The 25,966-nt window shown below is 40.5% G+C and overlaps 1 protein-coding gene across 3 annotated transcripts in view; it reads right to left on the reverse strand.

Annotated features, from left to right (window-relative positions):
* Positions 1–25,966, reverse strand: part of AKAP6 (A-kinase anchoring protein 6) — a 455,310-nt gene that overhangs the window by 424,313 nt on the left and 5,031 nt on the right. The window contains exon 2 of one of the 3 annotated variants that reach the window (XM_081049112.1): positions 15,088–15,135. The exons of the other annotated variants lie outside the window; for them this stretch is intronic. The gene's annotated coding sequence lies outside the window, so the exon portion shown is untranslated. The remainder of the gene's footprint in view (positions 1–15,087; positions 15,136–25,966) is intronic. 3 annotated transcript variants of the gene reach the window in all.

The raw sequence follows: 25,966 nt of genomic DNA on the forward strand, positions 1-25,966 counted from the left end.
ATCCAGAGGGCACTTTGAACCCAAAAGGGACTGCGCCACAAAGAATGAACTCCTGGGGACCCCTGGCATCAAGTTTAGTTCATGCGTTGAGTTCTAAGTGAAGGAGGACCTGTTAGCAAGTAAAATAATGAAGTCTGGTTATCAAGCCTCAGGTTACCACAAATGGACAGGAGCAGGACGGCAATGACGGCATGAGGCCTGCGTACAGGTGGCTTTTCATGGAGGGGGACAAATAATGTGGGATGGGGAGGGATGGACCAATGGATTGTTATTTGATGTGTGTGCACTTACTTATATGTTTGGTTATATTTAATGGGAGAGATTTTTAGGGGGTTTATATCCTACGGGGAAGGGTCAATGAAGAAAGAGAGGTTTGAAGATACAAGTAATAGAGAGGAGCTGAGCAGCAGGCCACAGTGGGCAAGGGCCCCAGGAAGGGGAAGAGTTGGGACAACTGCAGGCAGAGCAGGGACACCTCTCCCGTAAGGAGGAAATGGTAGGTGCACATGGTATAGCATAAGCATGCCTGGGCCACAGAAGCTGAGGCGTTCTCATCCAATGTTAATAGTCTCTTCAAGTCAGCATATGGTCTTTGTCCAAGGGCAGGAGGTAGCAGCAGGGAGGGCTTTGAGGCAAAAGTTTAAACTGTTGCTGAGAGGACAGGGGAAAGGCTGACCAGTAGAACTGCCTGATGGCCCAGAGGCCCTCCTGACGGTTTACCTGGGTACAGGTGTGCCAGGAGAAGCTCACAGGAGATAGCAGAGTCCCTAAGGACCAGGGCAGTGGCAGGAAGCTATTCAGAGGTGATGGGAAAGATTGGAATCGGTAGTCAGGAAGGTTAAATGATCATACTAGGCCCACAATATACGGTCAATTCCAAAGGAAGGCTCCCTGGGTTCTAGGGTCATCAGTAAATCCTGGCGAGACATCAGACACCTTTGATGGCAGGTGTCCTTGTGAGTGCTCTACAAAAGGGACACCAAGGTCCAGCATGAGGAACAATGTGGACATCGCTACTGGGCTGTAGAAAATCCCTGCCTAGAGAATCTTTCTCCCTACTGTTCCATGACTTAATCATGAGGTAAGTAACTTTATGGTTCTGAGATAACTCACTTGACACAGGTACTGTCACCCTGTAGCTTAGCAATAAAAGGAGAGATAAGAGCAGCCCGGAAGCAAGTAGGGAGCAATTGGGAAATGTGGTGCTGCGTCCTATCATCTGCAGCCGGGCCACGTGCCAGGCAGTCAGTGGGTCTGGCCTGGGGACTCAGGCCTAGCTTGGTTCCCTGTGCTCACCTGGGCACGTGGCTTAGACTGGGCGTCAGCTTCCGCCTCTGAAAAGTATGGAGTTTGCCCGAGAATCTAGATAATTGCGAAGCTGTTCCCTGACTCTGTTTTTCTTTATAATTCTTCATTAATTATGTTTTAAAATTTAATGCCTGATTCTGGAGTCCAAACATCTCTGACAACCTAAGTCTACCATGTAGCAACCAATAAAATGGAAACATTCTGACTAGGACCCCGAGGAGGGTGTCATGATTTGCTGTTCATGTTGTCAGTTATCATCTAGAACAATAGCTTTCCCAATTGGGACTTCTGGAATATAAATGGTGGGAAATGATTCAAAAAGCCCTCTCTTCACTTTTTCTTGAAGTGAAATTCTTATCTCCTTTCCCTGGAAATGTCTACGCTTCATTGAGGAGTGGGGTAAGATAGGAAATAGATAGTACTAGAGTGGAGAGGGGACAAGGTCCAAATGAATAAAAGGCTGGAAAGTGTGAAAGTGTCACCAGTGTGAAAGATCAGAAGAAATTATGGCTATACCTTAGCCAAAGGCATAAGTTGTTACTTAGATCTTTACTTAAATTATTCCCCTCCCTCCCATCACCATCACCACTGCCCTTCAAAAGATGGGGCAGGGAGCTGTGGAGGGGCAAACCTATAGTAGGATAAGCCACTCTGCCCTGCCCAACAAGCAGCATCCACAACCTACAATCCAATCAGAATTTCCAAGGGCCCTGGATGTAGTAAAATGTAAGGGGGACTTACAATGGAGGCCTCTCTGCTTCCCTATCTAGAAGAATCCCAGAGCACTGGTCCATCTACTTCATTTGTTGGCATCAGTTTATTTCCTTCAAAACCTGCCACCTTCTTTCTCACACCTTCCTTTTCCTGCTCTGCTTTTACAAAGAACAATCGGATTCACCATCTCTACATTCTCATCCCACTGTAAAGCGGCTTCCTGCTCCTCCTGTTCTCTCTCCTATTACTCAAACTGGAGATACAATGAGCAAGAGGGACACAGCTCCGGCCCTCATCCCACTTAATCTAAAGGATAAACCAGCCCTTTCCTATACAATCCATCCTCTCATTAAATTTTACCTATCAAATGTTACTCCTTCACCCTGGGCTAGCCACTGCCCCCTTATCTCCGTAGCAATCATTATTCATCTTTTCAACGGAAGCTCAGAAACCTTTTTCTACTCCTCTTGGTGGGCTTAAGTCTTGTTTTCCTGTGTTCCCACAGCACTTAGTACATAATGAACCTATTATTGGTAGGGGTTGGTTGGTTGGTTGGTTGGTTGGTTGGTTGGTTGGTTGGTTGGGTTTTGCACTTCTGTCTATTCACTAGGATGGTAAATTCTTTAACAGAGGGGACTACATGTCTTCTCTCTATAGCTCCAGTGCCCAGAAGAGTGTCCATCTAGCATCGAACTAACAAAAATGTGTTAGCTAGTCCGTATCTCAGATAATAACACTCCACTATTCGGCCTTTCACACTACAAACCTCAGGGCCATCTTTGGATCACCCTTTTCTCTCTTCGCCTACTCCATCAAAGTCCTGACAGCTGCCTCTGAAATACTGATTCTCTTTTCTGCTCTCCAACCCCTCAGTCACAGCCTCATAGCAGCCCTTGTCTCTTCTCACGTGGCCTGTGGCAATCGCCTGCTCACAACTTTCAGCCCTGCCACCACTGACAGAGCTTTCAAGTTGTTGCAAAAGTGATTTTCTAAAACACAGATCTAATCGTGCAACTTCTCTATTCAATAGGTAACGTCTTAATATCTTAGCAGGGTACCAACTCACCACCCCAGTGCAACATCGTACCTCTCTACTCTGTGACTTACATGCCCCAACCAGCCATCTACTTATCATTAAACTAGTACATTCCATGTTTGTTTCTGCTTCTATGCCTTTGCAATGTGCTATTCACCCTACCTAGAACATCACCAGCAATCTGTTTTAAACACACACACGCATGCACGCACACACACGCACGCACACACACGCACGCACACACACGCATGCACACAAACACATTTTCCTGGAAAACTCTTATGAGGGATAGAGGCCTATATCAAATGCCAACTTCTCTCTGAAGCATTTCTTCAGTCTAGCAGAATTCATTCTCTCACACTATACCCGCACTCCTTTGTTCCTGCCCCTAGTGGAGCATTAATGCGCTGAATTCTAATTCTGTCTACAGAGTTGTGTCCCTTACAATACTATAAACTTGTCGGTGCCCAAGACATACCTAATTCATCTTTGAAATGCACACCAAGCCGTATAGTACCAACATACAGAAAGTTCTTAATCAATGTTTTCACCACTGCTGAAGACAATTGTTGGAGCACACATGTCTGGAAATACTCGAAAATACAAAACATTTCACCTGAATGCTGGGGCCCTCACTGGTCCACAGGCAGAGGAATAGAATAGATAATCCTTCTCAGTTCCAGTCTGGTTCTCATACTTATTGAGTATCTATAATAGACCAAGCACTGGGCTGGGTGCTTTTTAAAAATCAATCAATCATCTTATTCATTTCTCACAACAGAGCTGTGAGGTAGGCAAATTATTTCCCTTTCAGTGCTGAAGAAATAGAAGCTCAGAAAGGAGAAAACACTTGACCAAGTTCCTGCAGCCAGCCAGCAGCAGAGACTGATGTGCAATTCAAAGCCTGCACAACTGGAAGTGAAGCATAGCAACACCCCACTGGCCCCAGTGAATGGGAAAGAGCCATCAAAGGAAAACAAATAAACAAACAGAAATCTGCATGATTTTCCCTGTAGCCTAAGTGAGCCCAGGTCTCTGATGAGATCGCGCCACAAAAAGTGTAAAAGCTCAATAAAAACCAGTAACAGCTATATATGATGCCAGAGGGCTAGTATATTGGGGGAGAGGGGTTATCACTTTGTGAGGAGTGTAAATGTCTAACTATGACATTGTTTTGTACATCTGAAACTAATAAACAAACAAACAAACAATAAGAATCTGATCCTTACTGCAACTGCAGTTGGAAATAGCCCGTTTGCGAAGGAGAAAAATTTCAGAGGCAATGAAGAAAACTCTAATTAGTCCCTCACATCACACTTTACTTAGCCGAATCTAAAACAAACTCTGGATGGCATCCTTTTAAATGCCCAGTGATTCCTCAGTTACTCTGCTTTGAAATAGCTGCCAACTCATCTGTTTGCTGCCTCCTTCCCCTCCAGTGCTGGCCTCACTGGCCTCCTGGCTGGTGTTTGTCCCTCCCATTCCCTTCATCCTCCGACATTTATGGTAGAGCCTAGCCTCAATTCCCTGATCCCACCAAGTTCCTCCTTTACCAGACCATGGCTCACGCTGTGTTCTCAGCCTATGATGACGTTCCCCAGCTTCTCAGAAATATATATTCAATAGCCAAAGGCAAAACAATCTGACCAATGTAATAAATAACCATAGCATTGGATTATAACCTAAAGCATGAAATAAATATCCATGAGTCTATACTGATATAAATGATTGAATAAATAAATGCAGGAGTGACATTCCTTAGCAAAAACAATTCCAGTTATTAAATGGAGAGGAAGGAGGGAAATCAGAAAATCACCATTATATCACAGTAACAGCTGCTACAGGACAGATCCATTGATGAATGCTATAATCAGTGGGGCAAATGTCCAGGAAAAAGAAGATATTTGCCTAGTCTCTGAGTGCCTCCCCCAAATTTAATAATGACTGGGCGTGCTAATAACACATGCCTACAGATTCTTTGATAGACCCCCCTCCAACAGGTAAGGTTCAAGTCCCCCCCCCCTTGAGTGTGGCTGGACTTAGTGACTTGCTACAAAGGAATGTAGCATAGAAAGGAAAAAATAGTAGCTTTACTGGCGACACCACCATAACCACGTGATCAAGGGTAAAATCACCAGCAATCAGTTGTGTGACTATCAGGAGCCCTCTTATATTATGTGATGAGAATGGCCCATCACTTCTGCGGTCTTCTCCCCAAAATCTATAACCTCAATTTATGTAGGAGAAAACACCACACATACTCAAATTGCAGGATGTTTTAGAAAATACCACTAGTCTTCAAAAGTACCAAAGTCATAAAAGACAAGGAAAGAAAGAGAAACTGTCATAGACTAGAGAAGACCAAAGAGATACGATGACTAGATGCAATGTGGGAACCTAGAGTGGCTCCTGGAACAGAAAATGGGCATTAACGGAAAAAATAGGAAAACCTGGGGTGGGGGGGAATCTACACTTTGGTTAATAGTGGTGTGTCAATGCTATTGCAGACAGTGTTGTGTGAGCTGGTGCATTGTCGTGATGCAAGAGCCATGAATTGTTGGCCAAAAGTTCAGGTCGTCTAACTTTTTCACGCAGCCTTTTCAGCACTTCCAAACAGTAAACTTGGTTAACTGTTTGTCCAGTTGTTACAAATTCATAATGAATAATCCCCGATATCAAAAAGGTTAGTAACGTTGCTACAACAAGTTCATGAACTTAATTGTCAAACCTTGTATATGGGGAAATTTTGGATGACCTTTTCAACTCTCAACAATTGTCACCCCAATAAATTTAATTTAAAAATATATATAAAACTAAAATTATTTCAAAATAAAAAGCTTTTAAAAGTATCCCTTATGCAGACTGGTGCAGCCGCTATGGAAGGCAGTGTGGAGGTTCCTCAAGAAATTACGAATAGAATTACCATATGACCCAGCAATCGCTCTCCTGGGTATTTACCAAAAAAATCTGAAAGCATTTCTCTATAGAGACACGTGTGCTCCAATGTTCATTGCAGCTTTGTTTACGGTGGCCAAGACATGGAAACAACCAAAATGTCCTTCGATAGATGAATGGATAAAGAAGTTGTGGTACATATACACAATGGGAATACTATTCGGCGATAAGAAAAGATGATATAGGAACATTTGTGACAACATGGATGGATCTTGAGAGTATAATGCTAAGTGAAATAAGTCAGACAGACAAAGCAGAGAACCCTATGATTTCACTGATATGTGGTATATAAACCAAAAACAACAAAAGAAGAAGACAAACAAATGAGAAAGAAAAACTCATAGACACAGACAATAATTTCGTGGTTACCAGAGGGTAAGGGGATGGGGGGTGGGTGATGAGGGTAAGGGGGATCAAATATATGGTGATGGAAGGAGAACTGACTCTGGGTGGTGAACACACAATGGGATTTATAGATGATGTAAGACAGAATTGTACATCTGAAATCTATGTAAATTTACTAACAATTGTCACCCCAATAAATTTTTTTTTAATTAATTTTATTGGGGTGACAATTGTTAGTAAATTTACATAGATTTCAGGTGTACAATTCTGTATTACATCGTCTATAAATCCCATTGTGTGTTCACCACCCAGAGTCAGTTCTCCTTCCATCACCATATATTTGATCCCCTTTACCCTCATCACCCACCCCCCACCCCCTTACCCTCTGGTAACCACTAAATTATTGTCTGTGTCTATGAGTTTTTGTTTCTCATTTGTTTGTCTTGTTCTTTTTGGTTTATATACCACATATCAGTGAAATCATAGGGTTCTCTGCTTTTTCTGTCTGACTTGTTTCACTTAGCATTATTCTCTCGAGATCCATCCATGTTGTCACAAATGTTCCTATATCATCTTTCCTTAACGCCGAATAGTATTCCATTGTGTATATGTACCACAACTTCTTTATCCATTCATCTATCGAAGGACATTTTGGTTGTTTCCATGTCTTGGCCACCGTAAACAAAGCTGCAATGAACATTGGAGTACACGTGTCTCTATAGAGAAATGCTTTTATATTTTTGGGGTAGATACCCAGGAGAGCGATTGCTGGGTCATATGGTAATTCTATTCGTAATTTCTTGAGGAACCTCCACACTGCCTTCCATAGCGGCTGCACCAGTCTGCATTCCCACCAACAGTGTATGAGGGTTCCTTTTTCTCCACAGCCTCTCCAACACTTGTTACTATTTGTTTTGTTGATGAAAGCCATTCTGACTGGGGTGAGGTGATATCTCATTGTGGTTTTCATTTGCATTTCTCTGATGATTAGCGATGTTGAGCATTTTTTCATATGTCTATTTGCCATTTGTATATCCTCTTTGGAGAAATGTCTCTTCAGGTCCTCTGTCCATTTTTCAATTGGGTTGTTTGTTTTTTTGTTGTTGAGTTTCATGAGTTCCTTGTATATTTTGGATATTAGCCCCTTATCAGAGGAACTGTTTGCGAAAATCTTCTCCCATTCAGTTGGTTGCCTCATTATTTTGTCAATAGTTTCTTTTGCTGTGCAGAAGCTTTTCAGTTTCATATAATCCCATTTGTTTATTTTAGTTTTTACTTCCATTGCCTTTGGAGTCAAATTCATAAAATGCTCTTTGAACCCAAGGTCCATAAGTTTAGTACCTATGTTTTCTTCAATGCAGTTTATTGTGTCAGGTCTTATGCTTAAGTCTTTGATCCATTTTGAATTAATTTTGGTACATGGTGTCACCCCAATAAATTTAATTTAAAAAAAAGTATTCCTTTCCTTTCCCTGCTTCTTATATGTATATTGCACTTCCATTTTTCTAAAATTAGCATGTTTTCTTGATAAATCAGGAACAAAAAGAAAGATGTTCATATTTAAAGACCATCTTCTTGGAGAAGGCGCCTCTCAAGAGGGTGGATTGCTCCTTATGCCTCACTCCCTCAGGGTTTCGTCTGCTCAGTAACTCTGTTATAGTGCTCAGTTCTTCCTACTTATTTTAAGTTGTTACGTGTATCTCTTTTTTGGCAGTTCTACTGAGGCCAGGGCTCTTTTAATCCCGCCCAGCATTTAGAATCCAATGAGTGTTGGCTGAGTTACTATCATGGAAGGAAGCCTCCATCCATCCAAGGCCAGTCCCTGAGTCAGTCCCAGCTTTGGGACCAGCCTGCCAGCTGCTGTTTCTCCAAACCATCTCTGCACCTGGGACCTCAGCAGGTGTCTGCTCTGATGCAACCTTATACCAGACCTTTGAAGCCAATCAGTCCCATGACAATTCTAATCTCCACCCTCGCTGGTCACCACTGAGCATACAGCCTGTATGGTCATTAATACGTACCCAGTGGGCTTCTCATACTGGTCCAAACATCTTCCCATCTGGCCCACACACCACGGCTTCTCTCCCTTTCCACTATCCCCACCCACCACTTCAGCTCCAAAGTAAGCTCACCTATAGCCTATACCTATCCTCAGAATATTACATTCTCCTATCAGCTTTTTGAGATCATGGCTCTCCTGCTGTGACACTCCTGTTGAAAGTTTAAAAACCAGAAAACCCCTAGAGTAAATGGCTACAGCTGACTGCATTCATGCCCCGGCCCTCCCCTCCCCACGCCCCCCACCCCCCACCACCACCACGAACACACAGGTTACAGACAAAACCTAGAGGGGGAAAAAAGAGAAAAACAAAAAAGAAAAATAAAGTATATTCAAATTTCTCAGAGGCAAAATTTCTTTCTTTATGAGGAAATAAGCAAGTATTTGTTTTTATTCTGGGAACAAACAGTTTCCTCACTTCTTATATTAAGCATCAACCGCAAGATTTACACAGGAATAGGGGGGATACCAAATTCTGGACCGAGGAAGTGTAAGAAGTGGTAAAGATCAATGCTGACCTCCACTTTTGGCGCTTTACCATAAACCTAAACTTTGTACTTGGAAATCTGATCCAGAGCTCTAAAACAGGAAGTTGGGAACTGGAGTACCCTTTTGGAGCCACAGCTAAGAAAGTGGTATTTCAGAACCTTTGAAGTAACCCTTTTCAAGGTAGGTTAGTACCAGCGTAAACACAACGCTTTGGGGTGCTTTGTTTCAATTCTGTGGGAGACAATGGTCTGGGCGTGGCCCGCAAGTCACGTGAATGTGCTCAAAGTTAGCTTCTCCAGTGTAGCAGATACTTTTTGCTTTTCATCTGCAAACTTTCACCATCTTTGGAATAATAAGTAATTGACAGCAAAACTACATACAAGGAGAGAATGCTAAATACCATCCCATAGCGAAGGCAGCCATACATGCCACAGTGTAGGTTGCACAACACACAGAGACACCACTTCTGGAGGTGGGGGTTCTTCCCACCACAGATATCACAGATTTATATATTTATTAGTGCGGTTTTCCAGAAAACGACAGGAGAGCACCATGTTCTAATAAAATCTGTCTATGATGACAATTTCCTAAAGTAAATTTCCTAAAGTAAAGTGGTCTGAGAAAGGACATCTTTTTCTAATTTGCATTAAGATGCCATATGGACCAACAGCAGCCACAATTTTATTGCATGCTGTAAGACTGCTTTCCATTCAGCAATTCTATCTCTAAATTCTTAAACATCAATCCACAGTAAGAGCCCACAAATAGTCCTGACTTTTTGGCCATTCCTCTAAATTTCCACTTGCAGTAAATCTAACTTCAACTCAGATAAACATTTATAGATATGGGGGAAAAACTATTTCAGACAAAATCATAATATGTCTAGTTAAAACAGTACCTTAAAACAGCCATGTTTGGCTGAGCTTTATGTACAGAAACTCATACCAGCTTTTAAAATGCTTACCATTTTGTTTTCCCTGCACAACCGTTCCTTGACCTAGTTTCGCCACTAGAGAGGTGAATTATGTTACATAGTGAAGCTTAAATTTTCCCCTAAGTTTATAATGGAGGAGACTAATTAGTTTTCTCTCATCCCCTAAAATAAACTACTCTCTGTGTGAATCACATAATAGTGATTTTTTCTTTTTTTTTTTTTTACCAACACTAAACATGTCGACAAATATTTGCTGGGAAAAATGACCATATGTTAAGAGCCCCTACCTACTATGCTAAGAGCTAAAAATACATCAATGAGTAAAATATGGTCCTTTTCCTCAAGAACTTCCTATTTCAGTGGAAAAGAAGTATATGGCTACCTGATTATACTTCGTGTATTCTGAAATAGTATGGTAATATGAACTTTACTAGAGACATAAGCTGGGTTCAAGGATGAAAGGAGGAGGGAGAGATCAACTATATGTGAAGCATCGAAGAAGCTTCAAAGACCTTGTACCAGTTCCAATTCTTTTGCTGTAAGCAACAGAACCCATATGATCTAATAGAAGCAAAAAAGAAATGTACTGAAGGAACATGAAGTGGATCGCAGACTCTAAGGAAAAACTGAAGACATGTCATCCATACAAAAGGCAGGAAAAGAGAATGCCCAGGGGGAACAGGGGAGCAGGAAGGAAAGGCCGCCATCCACCATTCCCTGACTTGCTTGTCTGCTTGGTCTGGCTTGGAGTCCTGTGTCCACCCCTTGGGCTAGGAGAGAGAAGGGCATCTAAACTGACAGCCCAATATCCACAGACGAAAGTAGCTCCTCAGACGGCACACAGGTACCAGAAGGCGAAAGGATGCAAGGCAAGAAAAAGCAGATGTCCATCTCAGGGGGTCTCACTGGCAACCTGAGCAAGAGCAGTTCCTGCATAAGGGGCATGGAATCCAGATTGCTTTAGGCTAAGAGCTGACGTAAAGGGAAGCAGAGTATCCTACTCTGTTAAAAAGCTTGGCTGTGAGAAAAGAGAAATGGAACAACAGTAGGAAATAAAGGCAGGATCAAGGCAGGTGTTTTTTGTTGTTGTTTTTTTCTTTTTGGTTCTTATTTGTAACCTAGAAGAGATGTGAGCATATTTATAGATAGAGAAAGGAGCCATAGCAATAGGAGAGATTTAAGATCTAGGTGAGCCATGGAAGATGGATTTAATCTGGACAAAAAGAGTTACTATTGTCATCTGCCATGCCAGGCACTGACTGTACCAGATACCATGCCAAACATTATCTTCTCATACTACCAAGGAGGCACTATAATTATGTCCATTTCACAGAATGGGAAATTGAGTATTAGAAAGTTTTAAGTACATTGTCCAAGGTCACACAGCTACAGTGGCAAAGCAAGAAACAGGCACATTTGTTCCAAAATCCATGCTTTTAACAATGTTTTGCCTCTTCCTATAAACCTCAGAGAAAATAGGTAAAGAGGGGTGTGCCAGCTTGTAGATTTGTACCAGGAAGGTAGGACATGGGAGAGATTCCTATTATTTGCTTCACTTTCCTCTGCAGACATATACCAGCCATCAGTTGAGAAATGAGAGGTTGGGAATGGCACAGTGAGGCTGACCAGTGAAGGACTGTTACAGTGTGAGCTGGCAATGGGAGATAACTGGCTGTGATAGGAGAAAAGGCCAGAGAAGCATGCTGAAGACTCTACACACACACACACACACACACACACACACACACACACACACTCCCCGAGATTGCACAGGAATCAGTGCCCATGGCCATGTTACTCTCCAGCTTCTACACCAGGGCTACCCAGTGGGGGTAGGAGGCATCTACTTAAGACAGAGGTAGCGTGATACTTAAGACTGACCCAGGCTCAAGTCTCAGCTCTACTGTGTTACAAGGAGGGGTGAAAATAAAGAAAACCTTATTCAGATTAGTAATTTCTCTGGCTCTGAGGTCAGATAATCAGAGGTTATTATTTTTATCCTACCTGAGCTAGCAGTAAAGTATTGCTTTTAAATTATACACACACCTAAAAATTTCTATCACTAACAACTTCAGTTAGCATCCATCTACAAAGTTATGACCTAAATGTGGTCAACTAGAAACATCTTTCCTACTTCTATATATTTTTTAATGACTCACAACTTTCTTCTCTTCATCTCCGTTTCTTAAAAATCCATGATCACTAAATACTATTTTTAGAGCACAACAGGTAATAATCTTGGATAATCTGACAAAAATTTAGAAATGCCAAAAATATCTATAAAAAGTATACCTAAAAGGCTTAAAAAATTAAGTAAGATGTAAACTCAATAGTCCTCTGTGGAAGCAATACTCTCTAACATTTAAAAATCACCTGGAAAATCATTACATTCTTTTTCAAAACCAAGTCCGTGATTTAGTGTTTAGTGGAGAAAAAAAGAAGTTACAAGACAAAATGAAAAGCAAGATTCCAGTTTTATATTTTTCAAGTATGTACATGTAGATTATAGAAAGTATCTGGGAAAATTTACACCAACTTTTTAAACTCCATTTACCTCTGGCATTGGAACGGGGTGGGCTTCGAGTTACTACTTAGAGAAGAGGGGAATTTTCACTTTCTACAATAGTCTAATTTTTAAAACATAAGCCTGTATTACTTTTTAAACTTTCAAATATTTTATTTACTTATTTGCTTATTCGTTTATCTGTTTTAATATTTTTTTATTTTGAAATAATTTTAGATTTACAGAAAAGCTGTAAAGATAGTACAGAGAGTTCCCATAATAACCTATCTCCTCCATTGTTATCACCTCATATTATCAATGTTCCATGCGTAAAAACTATAAAGCTGAACTTGGTGCATTACTATTAATTAAAATCCAGACTTTATTTGAATTTCACCTGTTCTTCCATCAATGTCCTCTTTTGTTCCAGGACCCAAACTAGAGTACCACATTGCATTTAATTGTCCTATCTCCTTGGTCTCTTCTGGTCTATGACAGTTTCTTGGGCCTTCCTTGTTTTCCATGACCTTGACAGCCTCGAGGGAGACAGGTCAGGTATTTTGTAGAAGGTTGCCTGAGTTTGTACTAGAATGGTGTTACGGTTTTATGGAAAGAACACCATAGAGATGATGTGACCTTAGTATTACATCATATCAGGGGTACATGACAGCGGCATGACAGCACTGATGATGTTAACCTTCATCACTTGCCTAAGGGGGTGTTTGCCGGACTTCTCCACTGTAAATTTACTGTTTTTCCCTTTCCATACTCTGTTCCTTAGAAATAAGTCACTAAGTCTAACCCACCTTCAGGGGGGCAGAGAGGTGGGTTAAGCTCTTACTCCTAGAGACAGGAGTACTTACATAGGAGGTTGGACAATTGAGTTTGCAAACTTGTTGCAACGATGTTGCTAACCTTTTTTTTTTATATCAAAGGGATTATTCATTATGAATTTGTACCAGCTGGACAGTTCACCAAGTTTCCTATTTGGAAGTGCTGAAAAGGCTGCGTGAAAAAGTTAGACGACCTGAACTTTTTGCCAACAATTCATGCCTCTTGCCATCACGACAATGCACCAGCTCACACAGCACTGTCTGTGAGGGAGTTTTTAGCCGGTGAACAAATAACTGTGTGGGAACACCCCCCCTACTCACCTGATCTGGCCCCCAATGACTTCTTTCTTTACCCAAAGACAAAGGAAATATTGAAAGGAAGACATTTGGATGACACTCAGGACATCAAGGGTAATACAATGACAGCTCTGATGGCCATTCCAGAAAAAGAGCTCCAAAATTGCTTTGAAGGGGGGACTAGGCTCTGGCCTCAGTGCAAAGCTTCCCAAGGGGAGTATTTCAAAGGTGACCATGATGATATTCAGCAATGAGGTATGTAGCACTTTTTCTACGATGAGTTCGTGAACTTAATTGTCAGAACTCGTACATTATCTGGAATTCCTCTACAAAAAAAGATGTCTCTTCTCCCTGTTTATTTATTTATTCAATCATTTACTTATATTAATATGCACTCGCTCATGTACATTTATTTATGCTTTGGACTATAACTCAATACTACATTACTTATTATATTGCTCAAATTGTTTCAAAATTTGGTCATTAAAAACTCTTCCTGCTTGACTCCTGTGTCACTTTGCCATGCCCCACCCTTCTGTTTTCTGAGCACTTCCTTATTTATTCTGATGTTCATACTCATCTTAAATTTTCCCCTGCCCTAGCCCTATAATTAGCCATTTCTCCAAGAAGCCCTGATTTCTTTTATTGAAGAATAGTGTTAAGAAACCAAGATCTGGGCACTGAGTGTGTCCCTTCAACTAGCTTTTAATAATTGGTTGAAGATTTAATTAGTGTACGTGAAGCACTCTTTACCATAGAGCCTGATGTAGGAAGGACTCAATAAATGGAAGAAAGCCATTGTTGTTTTGTTCTTATTATTATGCACATTTGTAAATTTGGAACTTCTAAGTCCTAAACCAAAATTGTATCCTATTAGTCATTATATCAAACCCAAGTAGGCCCACAGATTTTTCTGTTTCTGAGGCTCAGGACCATATAAGGCCAAGAAATAGACATTCCTCCACCCGTGACCCAGGAGTCTGCATTCTCTGGCCATAAAATATTTTTCCTCATTTCTTAGCATCTATGTAAAGCCATAAAATCAAAAGATTTCTGTGGAAAAAGATGTCCCTTGATTTTTAAGTTTTTAAGTTTAAAGGAAACAGTTGAAGGGCATTTCAAAAATAATCACTCCCATATACAAGTCAAATTCACTTTGCGTCTATAGAGTGCAGTTTTGAATTCCTGCCCAAAATAGCTGTTGTTTTGAAATACTGCAATGTCATTGGCATGGAAATGGCCATTGTCCAATAGATCTACAAAAGTCCCTTCAAACAATTCCTGTTGTGTCAAACACCAATATCATTGTTCTTATTGAGTAATAGGTACTAGAGTCCTTTTTATGAACCACGTGAACAATACAAGCATGCTAAGGGGGTGACTTAAAGGGGAGCTGTACCTCAAGTATTTTGGCCAGTTGGAGCGACCACCTGATATCATCTGGGCACAAGAATCAGAGATGTGTTCCGGGAGGATCTGTGAGGAGGATCCTGGGACCAATGGGCAGGCTCGGGACACCAGAATGGGAATGAGTAAAAGATATAGGCATTACCTTTCCAGGCATCATCTGAGCCCTACAGAATTGTTGGGTAGGGAGCACTGTGGCAAACTCACCCCGCTTTAGGACATATCAGAAGCCTCACAGGGTCCGGGGTAAAAGCACTGCAGGAAGAAACGGTACAAAATAAAAGGAAGCAGACGTCCCCTGATCTGACAAAACTCTTCTTGAGTTTTGCAGTATCCATATTCTTCTTACCAAACACTCTAGATTTCTATTTTGTTTGTGAATAACCACCTTTTGCTCTTTGTATTTCAGAATGTATTGATTTTAATTTTGGTTATTTTTGCTTTGTTCCAGGCCTACATTATTCTGGGTAAAGCCAGTTGATCCACACAATAGGCTGCAGCTTCTGAAATCCCCTGGCACCTGTCTAGCATATTTCTGGTCTGGCCCACCTTGAACTTTCGCTTTCGTTCCCTGTGTGCTCCCACACACCTGTGTCCTCTAGGTCTTTGACCTGCTTACTCCTTCATCTCCATCTCACTGTCCAGAGGCTCCTGGCCTTGGTCGATGGCCCTCAGGGACTAAGTGGCTTTACACAAATATCCTCCAGACCCAGGAAAGTATCCCAACTTCCTTGAGGAAAAAAGTTATAAGAACCAAAACAACCAAAGCCATCTTGTGGGAATTTAAGCAAAGCCTCATAATTTTGATGAGGATTCTGTCCTCTGCTCAAGAAACGGTACAGGAGGGTCCAAGCCAGCAGATGCCTTACTTTCTAACATTGGAGTATTACGATTAAACAAACTTGATTGAAAAGTGGCCAATGGGCAGAGGGCTTCAATTCCAGGCAGCCAGCGCTGAAAGTGCATATCCTCAGGTGCATTGGTTTTACAAAGAGAGCATGGGACTGAGAGGCATTTATGCCTGGGTTCATTTTTGTATCCATCCCTCACCAGCTAAGAGACTCTGGGCAAATCATAGATCATAAGCATCGCTGTAAAATGGTAACCCAGTGTTACAAGATTTGTAATTTACTTTTTAAAAAACTTCAGTATAATCTGTGATACGTATGACGATTAATTTAAGCTTCATTTCTAGGCATCAGCTAAAGTGATATCTGGAATATACAGTTCAGGGGTGGTGGGGACTTGCCAGCCAGTATTATTCAGAAATGGGATGTCCTCACCCCTGCCTTGATCAATAACCATTGCCTTAGCATTTAGAAAACTTAAATGAATATTCCTTGGCAAAATTAAAAGATATTCAAGACATGTGAGTTAGCTAGAATACTGCAGAAACACTTAAAGATAAGAAGAAAAGATAAGAATCCTCAGATGTACTCCTCAGTGATTTCTAAAACTCGATCCCTAATCTGTCCTTGTCTCCAACCACTGGGCGAGAAGAATTTCTGATTGCATGGTGCTTACTAAAGGATACAGAATCCTACCTCCAGTGGAGCTTTTATTCAATATACAGTTGGAGCACCTGAAAAGAAACAGCGCTGACACTTCATCGGCCAGACCAGATTGTATGAACTATTTTGTGCCAGATTTGTAGAGAATGCTAGTCTAAAAAATAACTCTGTATGGTCAACTTTGGTCTGAGGTTTGCATTCATTACAGCTTAACAGCAAGCTTCTTGGGAAGCTACTGTGGATTCCAAAAAGAACCTGAGAAGTGGGTGTGATCAAATTGGCTTTAAAAAATTCTCAATTTTCATACCCTATAGAGTTGTTGAGTTACATGTGAAAAGAGGATGGTAAACTCTAAAATTCAGGACAAACATACTGTCTCAGAAATATTTTTGATTTCCATCACCCAAGTTTCCTTAGGGCTCACCAGCCTGGAGGTACAAATGAAGTGACATTATGGGTTATATATCACATTTTTCTGTTTCTTTCACCTTTCTCTCTCTCTTACCAGCCTCACCAGAAGACGGCTACGTAAAAACAGGGCCTTATGTAAAACGTCATGAAGTTCTGGCATGGGTCTCGTGTATGCACACACTCATTACAACGTGGGTAGGAGAGCGGCCCACACTCATTACGGTGTTTGCCAGAAGGAGTGCTGTTTCCTTGGCACACCAGGCCCCTCCCACTAACACTCTAGAGCAGTGGTCTGTGGGTGGGGGCTCACTCCAGGGGAGATGCAAGGTACACCTTTGGGAGTGTGAAGAAAATAGTCGAGTTTCTGTTTAATTTTTGTTTCATCCTTTTTAATTTTTACGTTTATGTATGTTTCATAAAAAACATACAAGAGAGGGCTTAGGTGGTGTTTTTTTTTTCACAGATTAGAATATCAAAAAGAATTTAGAAACCTCTGATTAAAGTATCGGTGGATAATGAGAAACACGCCTTTCTCTCTCTTGTACAATATACTGTCCTGAAGGCTGCTAAATCTGTGCTCTTGTGCTCAAATGAGGAAATGAGGTACAGATTCTTTAGAGGAATAGCTCGTGCAGACAGCCTACTTCTCCCGCCCCAGCTTTTATAGGACTCAACCCTGGGCATGATGGAGAGAGACCCACATTATACTGGGCTCAGAATCAATACCCACATTAGAACCCACATTATACTGGGCTCGGGACCCACATTATACTGGGCTCAGAATCAGTCCGCCTCTCTTAGGATCCGTTCTCTGCAGAAACCTCTTCTAATCCTGGTGCCAACACACTGTGTCTGCTGATGGCACAGACCACCAACTCATCACAGACATAGGGCAGACATTCAGCACATGGGCCACACATGCCTGGAGCTCCGTGATCCTGGCAATGCAAGCTGAGAGGCACAAGACTACTCCACAGCTAACAGTGCAGGAACAGTAACCTTTCATTGCTAAATCACATAATAGTTTCCAAAGCAAAACTTTACCTGTACCGGGAGCACCCCTCTAGGCAATTTTGCTCCCTGAGAGTAGATGCATAACCTCTGAGCCTGCTTACATATTCCACACCTATGGGGAAAACGTGAAGTTAACTGTATAGAGTATTTTAATACCCGAGCATGCAACAGATTGTGTGAGATGAACCTGCATTAAAGAAGTAAATACACATTTTAAAATGTGGAATTTCCCTTGACAAGATTGTGAGAGTTTTAACGGTAAGTTTTATTATTCACTGGGCCCAAAACAATTTTCTATGGAAACAGTTTCCCCAAATTAGAAAGGAAGTATAAAAAAAAGAAAATTTGATACATAAATATTGGTTGTGTTGTGACGTGGTCATTCCTATCCAATTTAGGGAACAAGCACGGTAGTCAGACAGGATGTTGGTACAAGCCTAATGTGACCACTGAAATCCCACAGGTCTGGGATTGGAACAGAAATTCTCCTAAAACAAGGCCAAGCAGTGAGGCTGGCCATCAGCAGTTAGTCTTCCTTTTATCTTATGAACAGCCTCCACTCACCACTCCTGAGAATTTCCTGTAGCCCAGGCTCTGTGCTACGTGTCTTATACACACTGTGTCTAAACTACACAACACTTGGCAAGACAGGTACTATGAAGAAGCACAGCGCCCAGAAAGGTTAGGCTCTTCCTAGGCACAGAGATGGTGAGTGACTGGGATTTGAATTCCGAAGATCTAACTGACTCAAGCCCCGCTCACCAACATGCCACCTGCCTTCCTCATGGGAACCAGTCATCCGAATCCTTCACGGGGACATAAAGGGTGCTGACTGAACATCACTGAAAACAATGCCAGTGTTGTGGGCCCAGTGTTACAACTGGCTCATGTCCATTGGAATTAATCCTAAAGACAAATGAGAATCATGTCTGCAAAAAAAGAACTACACTCTGGTGCTGAAATCAGCAGTATGTAATCCTCTGGAGTCAGGATGCAGTAACTTTATATATCAACTTTGGAACTCTTTGATCAGATAAACTTTTATTTCAAAGTGAAAAAAAGAAAAACTCTTCAACACATCTCCTGTTCATTCGAGTCCCCATCCAGTGCTCACCCTGTGCATTTTTCTCGCCCTCTTCACCACAGTCCACTAGCCATACTGGATACCTGAGGTTGTCCATACTGGATACCCGAGCCGTACAGGACACAGGCTTTAACAAAGCTGAAAAAGTTTCAGAGCGCCGCTAGGAAGAACACAGGGGATGTAAGGATCTTCCATGAGAAAATATCTGATAATACCAGGGCTATGGTTCAGAAAAGGGGAAGCCACAAGGTGGGAAGCATGACCTAAATCTCTATTACACAATAAAATATTATTCAGGGTGATCCTAAGCTCATTTTCTCCACATCCCAGAGAGTTAGAAACTCTGCAGGAATTGGTAACTCGTGAGTCAGCAGCATATGGCTACAGGAGAAGCCATCCACCAGCACAGGATCATCCAGGAAAAAGAAGAGTTTAATATCTGTCCCTTCCAAATTCATGGTCTCGCGGGAATTACTTTAGATTAAATAAAACATTAAACTTGTTTACCTAATAGGTATTAAATATACAGTACTCTTCTGAACATTTAACCTCTACGACCTTTTTCAGCTCAAAAAATTCTACAGAATAAAATTTAAAATCTATTTGCTATAAATACCTACAATTTAATTGTCCAAAGTTTTCATAAGTTTGTGACTACAACTCAAAAAACAAAATATAAAAAAGGAGAACAGTTGAAGTAAATCTGTTTATGCCAAATGAATTGTTAAATTATTGCTCCATATAGAGTTATTTGACGATGATGGGAAAGACAACCATCCTATTCTCCCCCAAAATGTCCCCTGGGAACCTTTTCAAAAGCCTACCCTGCCCTACTCTTCCTAGGAATCTGTCCTTTCTTGTGACCATTTCTCTTTTTATCTATTAAGACTTGTTTGCTCTCATAGCTAACCCTTTAGATATGTATGACTGAGGGACTACTGTGATGGTTAATGGTAATGGTTATCACAACCAGTTACCAAGGGTGAAGCATGTATCAGTACCATTCTGGGAGCCATGGACATTCTGAGATTCTCGGCGGTTGTGAGGCAGGCCTCAGCATTTCCATTCTACAAACAAGGAAACGGTAGCTCAGCAAAGTTGAACAACTTACCCAAGGCACATACAAGTTAGTAGCAGGAAAGCAGAATTCAATCCCAGATCTGTCTTTCACCGAAGGCCCAGTGTGCTCTTTGCACTACTTCCCTAAGTCATTTGAGGACTGACTTGCGCACTGCTTTATAAAAATAGTCAAGACTAACATTGTTATGATAATTAACAAATTATTGGGTTGACTCACTGCCGATTGGGTGAAACTGTTGCTATTTGGCCATTTTTGACCTATAAAAACAGGAATTCCATATGGTTTTATCTTATAAAAGCACAAACACTGGTATTTTTTTATGAATGTCTGGAGCAATCGTGTGAGTTTCTAAAGAGATTCCACACCCAATAGGACGAGCAGAAGAAAGCCAAATGTTTCACTCAGTTCATTAACAGAAAAGACATGTTATGGATAAAAAGAGAAAGAACACATAGAAAATACGTGAATTTACAAGAGAAGGAAACTATTAAAAAGTTTGTTGTCACAGTAAAAGTGAAATCAAAGTGAAATCTTATGTATTGACAATAATTCAACCATCAAGAGTACTGTGAAACACAAGATAACAAAAAACACAAGGATAAAATTTAAATGGTGTATAAATTAAAATGATTTCATCTAAATGAGGGCAGTGAGCACATTTAAAACATTCTGTGGAACATCATTTAAGAAAAATCACAAGGCTGAGCAATTAAAAGGTATGGAGAACCCTGTAAGTGAGACAAAATATAAGGCTAAAAGGAAACAAACATCATTTAAATTTCACCCTTTTGTTTCATTAAATTTCACCCTTTTGTTTTATTGTGAAAGAAATTAAAGTTCAGGAAGATTATATCAGCCGGTGCCAAGACTCAGGTTCCTTACTCCCAGTCCAGGGCTCTTTAAAATATCAGAATAACATGCTATTTGAACACAATAATGTCTCTGTGTATGGCAACAGCCATGGGATGTACCGCAGATTTTAAAAATTTTCATGAAGCATATTTTTTATCTTATAGCATGATGAGGTTACTCAAAGTAAATATTAATAGCATTACGTTTTCTTATTCAGCCTGTTATTATGGTATAACAAGAATACTGCCTTCTCCCAGGATGTTTTCCTAATTGCTTTTGGATATCGTTTTGGCTTTTTAAAGAGGAAGGCATTCTAAAAATAGAATGGTTTGAATTTCAAGAAAAAAAATCTCACACCTGCTTACTGAGAAATACTCAATTCAAAAGCATAATATTTGGAATGTCTTTGATACAAAATTCAGCTCTAGACATTCACTGCCAAAATAGAGTCTGTCTCTAATTCAAAATAAATAGCAGAAATCAGCTACTTTAATTATTTCCTTCATATATGAAGCTGTCTGTTCTTCTGATCAAACAACTGTATTGCTGTGGGCCTGTGCTTTGCTTTATTTCTCATTAGAGCATTTTTAATAGCAATAGGGAAGAGTGGATTCTCTTCCCAGATTCTCCCTATCTGGTGCTTTCCTTGAAGATCCTTTCAAAATCCACCAATCCATAAATCAATCTGAAATTTACAGTTAAGATTAAATGTTTAAAAGAGAATAAATAATTGTGGCTGAAGGAGACTCAAATTCACTAAAGAAATGGAAAGAAAGAGACAACCACCAATAGAAGAACCAATGTATCTTTCAAATGACCTGTGAAACCCCACCTCTTTTGCAGGAACCTTACTGACAGGAAGAACCCATCAGAACTGCAGGGACAATACCTCTGCTTTCAATGGAAGAATTTAGAATAATTGGATGGTACGCGATGCCCTAACCATCAGTCATAAAAGACTCTTGGCATGCTATCTGGAATAGCAAGAATCACTCAAGCATGTTTAGAACCTTGAAAAGTATCACTGCAAAAGAGAATTAATTTTCTACATACTGAATACAACCATGTTTCCTTCCTCATAGGATTAAGTGAATTCATTCATTCTTGCAACAAACATGTATGGAGCACCCATCATCTGCCAGGCATTATTCTAGGAGCTAAGGAAACATCAATGAACAAAATAGACAAAAACCTCTGCCCTCGTGCAACTTGCTTTATACTTGGGGAGACAAACAATAAATAAGTAAAATGTGTAGTTTGCAGATGATAATAAGTGCTATGGAGAAAAATTAAGTGAGAAAAGGAAATTAAGTAAGAGAATATAAGTGCCTAGCAAAGTATAAGCATTTAAAATATATTAAAGGGTTTTTCTTTGCACTAATAAAAGCTCTGAAAATTATTTCCTTGGTTTGGGATTGGAGTTGAGGAAAAATTACATTTCTTCTTAGGAGAGTAATAATCTCATCCCCCTACTTCTGAGTAGTGAAATAATAACTTTTATTTATCAAATGTGGCCTTGGTGCCAATAACTTTACATAAAAATACTTTTTTCTATCCTGTAAAATGGATATTTTCCCCATTATACACAAGGAAAATGACATTCTAAGAAACTCAAGATCACAGGTCTAATAATTTTATATTAGAGCTAAGATTCAAAGGTAAATGCCCTTAGCTCCAAAATCCACCCTGCCAGCCTAAGAGAACAAAGCAAAAGGTAACCTAACCAGCTTCAGAAGAGACACATATCTCCATATTATTTTTAACATACAGGGTTTTTCTTTCTGTTCTTTGCTCTGTGATTATTAGGTTTATTTGCTGTGAAGGTGAATAAATCCATATATTTTGTCTTAATTTTTTTATTATTCTTTAAGAAAATAATGAAAACCATGGTCTCTGGCCTGAAGTTTTTCTCTGGTTCTTAGATGCTAAATCTTAACACCATCCTTGTGTAAATACCACATTAGATACCCAAACAAGAAGCAGCAAAGTGCTGTCTACCAGCTTGACTAATCCTACAGTGATTTTTTTTTTGATTTTTTTTTTTTTTTTTTTGCCAATAGCTTGCACCAAATGAGAAGTTTCCGTTTTGGGTTGTGATATCCTAAAATCCAACAATTTACACATATGTGTATAGACTGATACTCTCTGGGCAGGAGATTAGTGGGAAGGGTGGGTGGTCCCATGAGAGCAGAAGGCATGTTTGCCTTCTTGACTCACAGCACCTCCTGATACCCTACACCTGAACACCTTTTCACTTTGGTTAGTCAAAATTCAAATGTTTAAAAACCATGGTATCAATTATTTGTTACTAAATTAGTGAAAACCATAATATCTTAATTCACCAGTATGATCATTGGTTAGTTTGTGTTTGTCTTTATTTTTACCTTTATTTTCAGAACTGTTCTTTCTCTTTAAGCAGCCACTTTTCTGAGACAGTGTTCTAGAAGCTGCATGCCATTCGTAGCCAAGGCTGAAGCAGCCTGCATCTCTCTGGCATCTTGCTGTGCTCCCCACCTTCTCACCACCCCCTCCCCCTATTTTTATTTCATTTTAATTGAAAATGCAATGTACTAATAACACAGAAGGACAAAATGTTTTAAAAACTGCATTTGCACACTTGTTTTCATTTCTGCATATCGTCTTCTGCCAGTAAGGCCTTGCTGTTTCAGTTATTCCTAGCTGATGTCACAGACAGCCTGTCTCCAAGTGATTAACAGGAGTTTTAAAGAGTCATTCCCTTGTAATTCACACAGAAAACAGGTTAAATACAGCGCAAAATTTGAATTAACATTGAAAAGCTAAATGTAAGTAAATTACTGCACAATCGAATGGAATGGGAATAAACAGTGGCTGGGGAGCTGAGGGCCTGGGGGACTGCAGTGTAGAGGGTTATGGTGGGTTCAGAGCTGTCAGAAGGTGACGGTGACAGGAGGCTGGTGGGGTACAAACAAATGATGAGCACTAAGAACTGAAAATGCTGAGAGTGGCCAGTAAAAAATAATCTTGAGTGGACCAGAAAAAGTAAAAAGTTATGTTAGAAAAAAAAAATTTAAATCAAGGAATTGAATGAAAAGAACAGAAGATGAGAGGGCAGCCCCAGATATGCCTGGGGCTCCATCTCAGGTTACCTCACTAACAAGGGAAGAACTACTCAGGACCTTCCAGAAGCAAAGCCCAGACAACACTATGTTAAATCTACGATAAGCTCTCCAGGTAATCTACACACGCATGCCTTTGGTCCTCCTAATTTGCAAAGTGTATATTCCTTCAGCACATGACCTTGGACATGGTAGACATTTGACGCGTTTGTTGATTGTTGACTATTGGTGAAATCATCTGAAACAGCTTGTTTAACAGCTTGTACAGTGGTGGATATGATGGGCATTAGGATTGTTGAGTGAAGGCCATGGGGCTTGATCCTTGGAGAAGATTCCACCACCCCACCCCACTCCATCCCAGCCTTCTAAGAGATAACAAGAACCCCTCATGGATTTGTCAGGTCTTTGTTTATGCTCACATAGCCAAAAAAAGAAAAAAAATATAATACCTTTTTCCTATATAGCAACCACAGTCATTAGTACTAATTTTCAAACAATTCTCAGAACATCTGTGGATTTATACAGCCACTTCTCACTATGACATAATAGGTTGCACATATTACAAGGCCCAGGAGTCACCAGAACGTTCTGTCACCAGAACAGCATTATTATAAACAGTAATGGCGGATCTGGACTTATGAACATTAGCATGGCTGGAACTGCCTTGCTGGAGAAGGGTTCATTATAAATGTTGACTGTGATTCCCTTTTTAATGTAAAAAAGTGTGAACTCTTCTTTAGTAATCTAACCTCAAATTATAGGCGCCCCCAGCCTCCTGGAGAGAGAGAATAGGAAAAAAAAAGGACAATGCTAAAAAAATACCCAGCCAGAATAAAAATGTTGTGTAATTTAAATGAGAGTTAAACAAAGAGGGAGATAAACGTAATCCAGCAGTAAAATAAAGGGCAGGAGAATTAATATAAACAATGAACCAATAGGATGGTTAATTAGCTTGCTTTGCAAAGAAGATTTAATTTCTCCCCTGAAAAAAATGGTGGTGACAAATAAGCCTGACCTACCAATATCTTCAGGTATAATGTAATATGTCCCCCATTGCCTATAAAAAATGCCACTGAATTACTGTGCCTGGTGCTGAATTGCCACGGATGTCTCTACATTACCATGCATGTGGTCTTTGCTCTGGATTGTTTTGACAATGGTCCTTTAGAATTCTTAAGCTCTATAATTTTTACTTGAATTGTTCCAGAGCAGAGATCTCAAACTCGAACACCCACAGGGCTCAGGCAGCAGCAGTGGGGATACATGGATGGGACTGGGGTGAGATCATTATGAATTGGAGAATATTGTTCCATCTTAGGCAGTCAACTCTTGCTAAGTGAGCCCCATCACCTAATTCTTAACGATAAGCTTGAAAGTCAGATTTGTGTGGCAATTTTTTTATATCCAAAGAGCCATATAGGACTGGCTACAGAAGTCCCAGGGTTCAGTGCCAGTGTACAATGAAAATGCAGAATCCCTTGATCAAAAATTATTAAGAATTTCAAGATGGCAGCAGCAGGGCATTAAACTAAGTGTGGATGCTTCCAAGCACAGGAACCTATGGGACTGCACAGGTTGCAAGCCCAGGAAGCCTGCCCAGGAGCCATACAAAACAAGCTGCAGGCCAGGTTCCGCTCATGAATCATCCAGCTGGAGACCCTGTTCTAAAGGTTCCACATTCTCTCCCCATTTTCCTTTATGACTCAAAGCACACAGTTGCAAGATGGTTGGGAGAGTTTGGAGCATGCCCGAGAGCTGAAGAACACAATAAAACATGGCTGGTGGCTTACAAGGGAAACAAAGTCTCTCCTTTGTCCTCACCAAACCTTAAAGCCCACTGAGGGATTCAGCTGCTGACCTGAGTGCTCGTGGAGAAGAAATCTTCTATGTTATTAATTCAAAATACTTATTTGTATCTATGGCCAAAGTCCTATAAAAAGTATATTCTCTGGAAAAGCCTTCCAACTCAGAGTCTATCTACAGTGTTGGGGAAGTGCAAGTGCCATAAAAGAGGAATAGTCAAACGATTGTCACA

This window comes from Rhinolophus hipposideros, assembly GCF_964194185.1.
Source record: "Rhinolophus hipposideros genome assembly, chromosome: 5".
NCBI lineage: Eukaryota > Metazoa > Chordata > Mammalia > Chiroptera > Rhinolophidae > Rhinolophus > Rhinolophus hipposideros.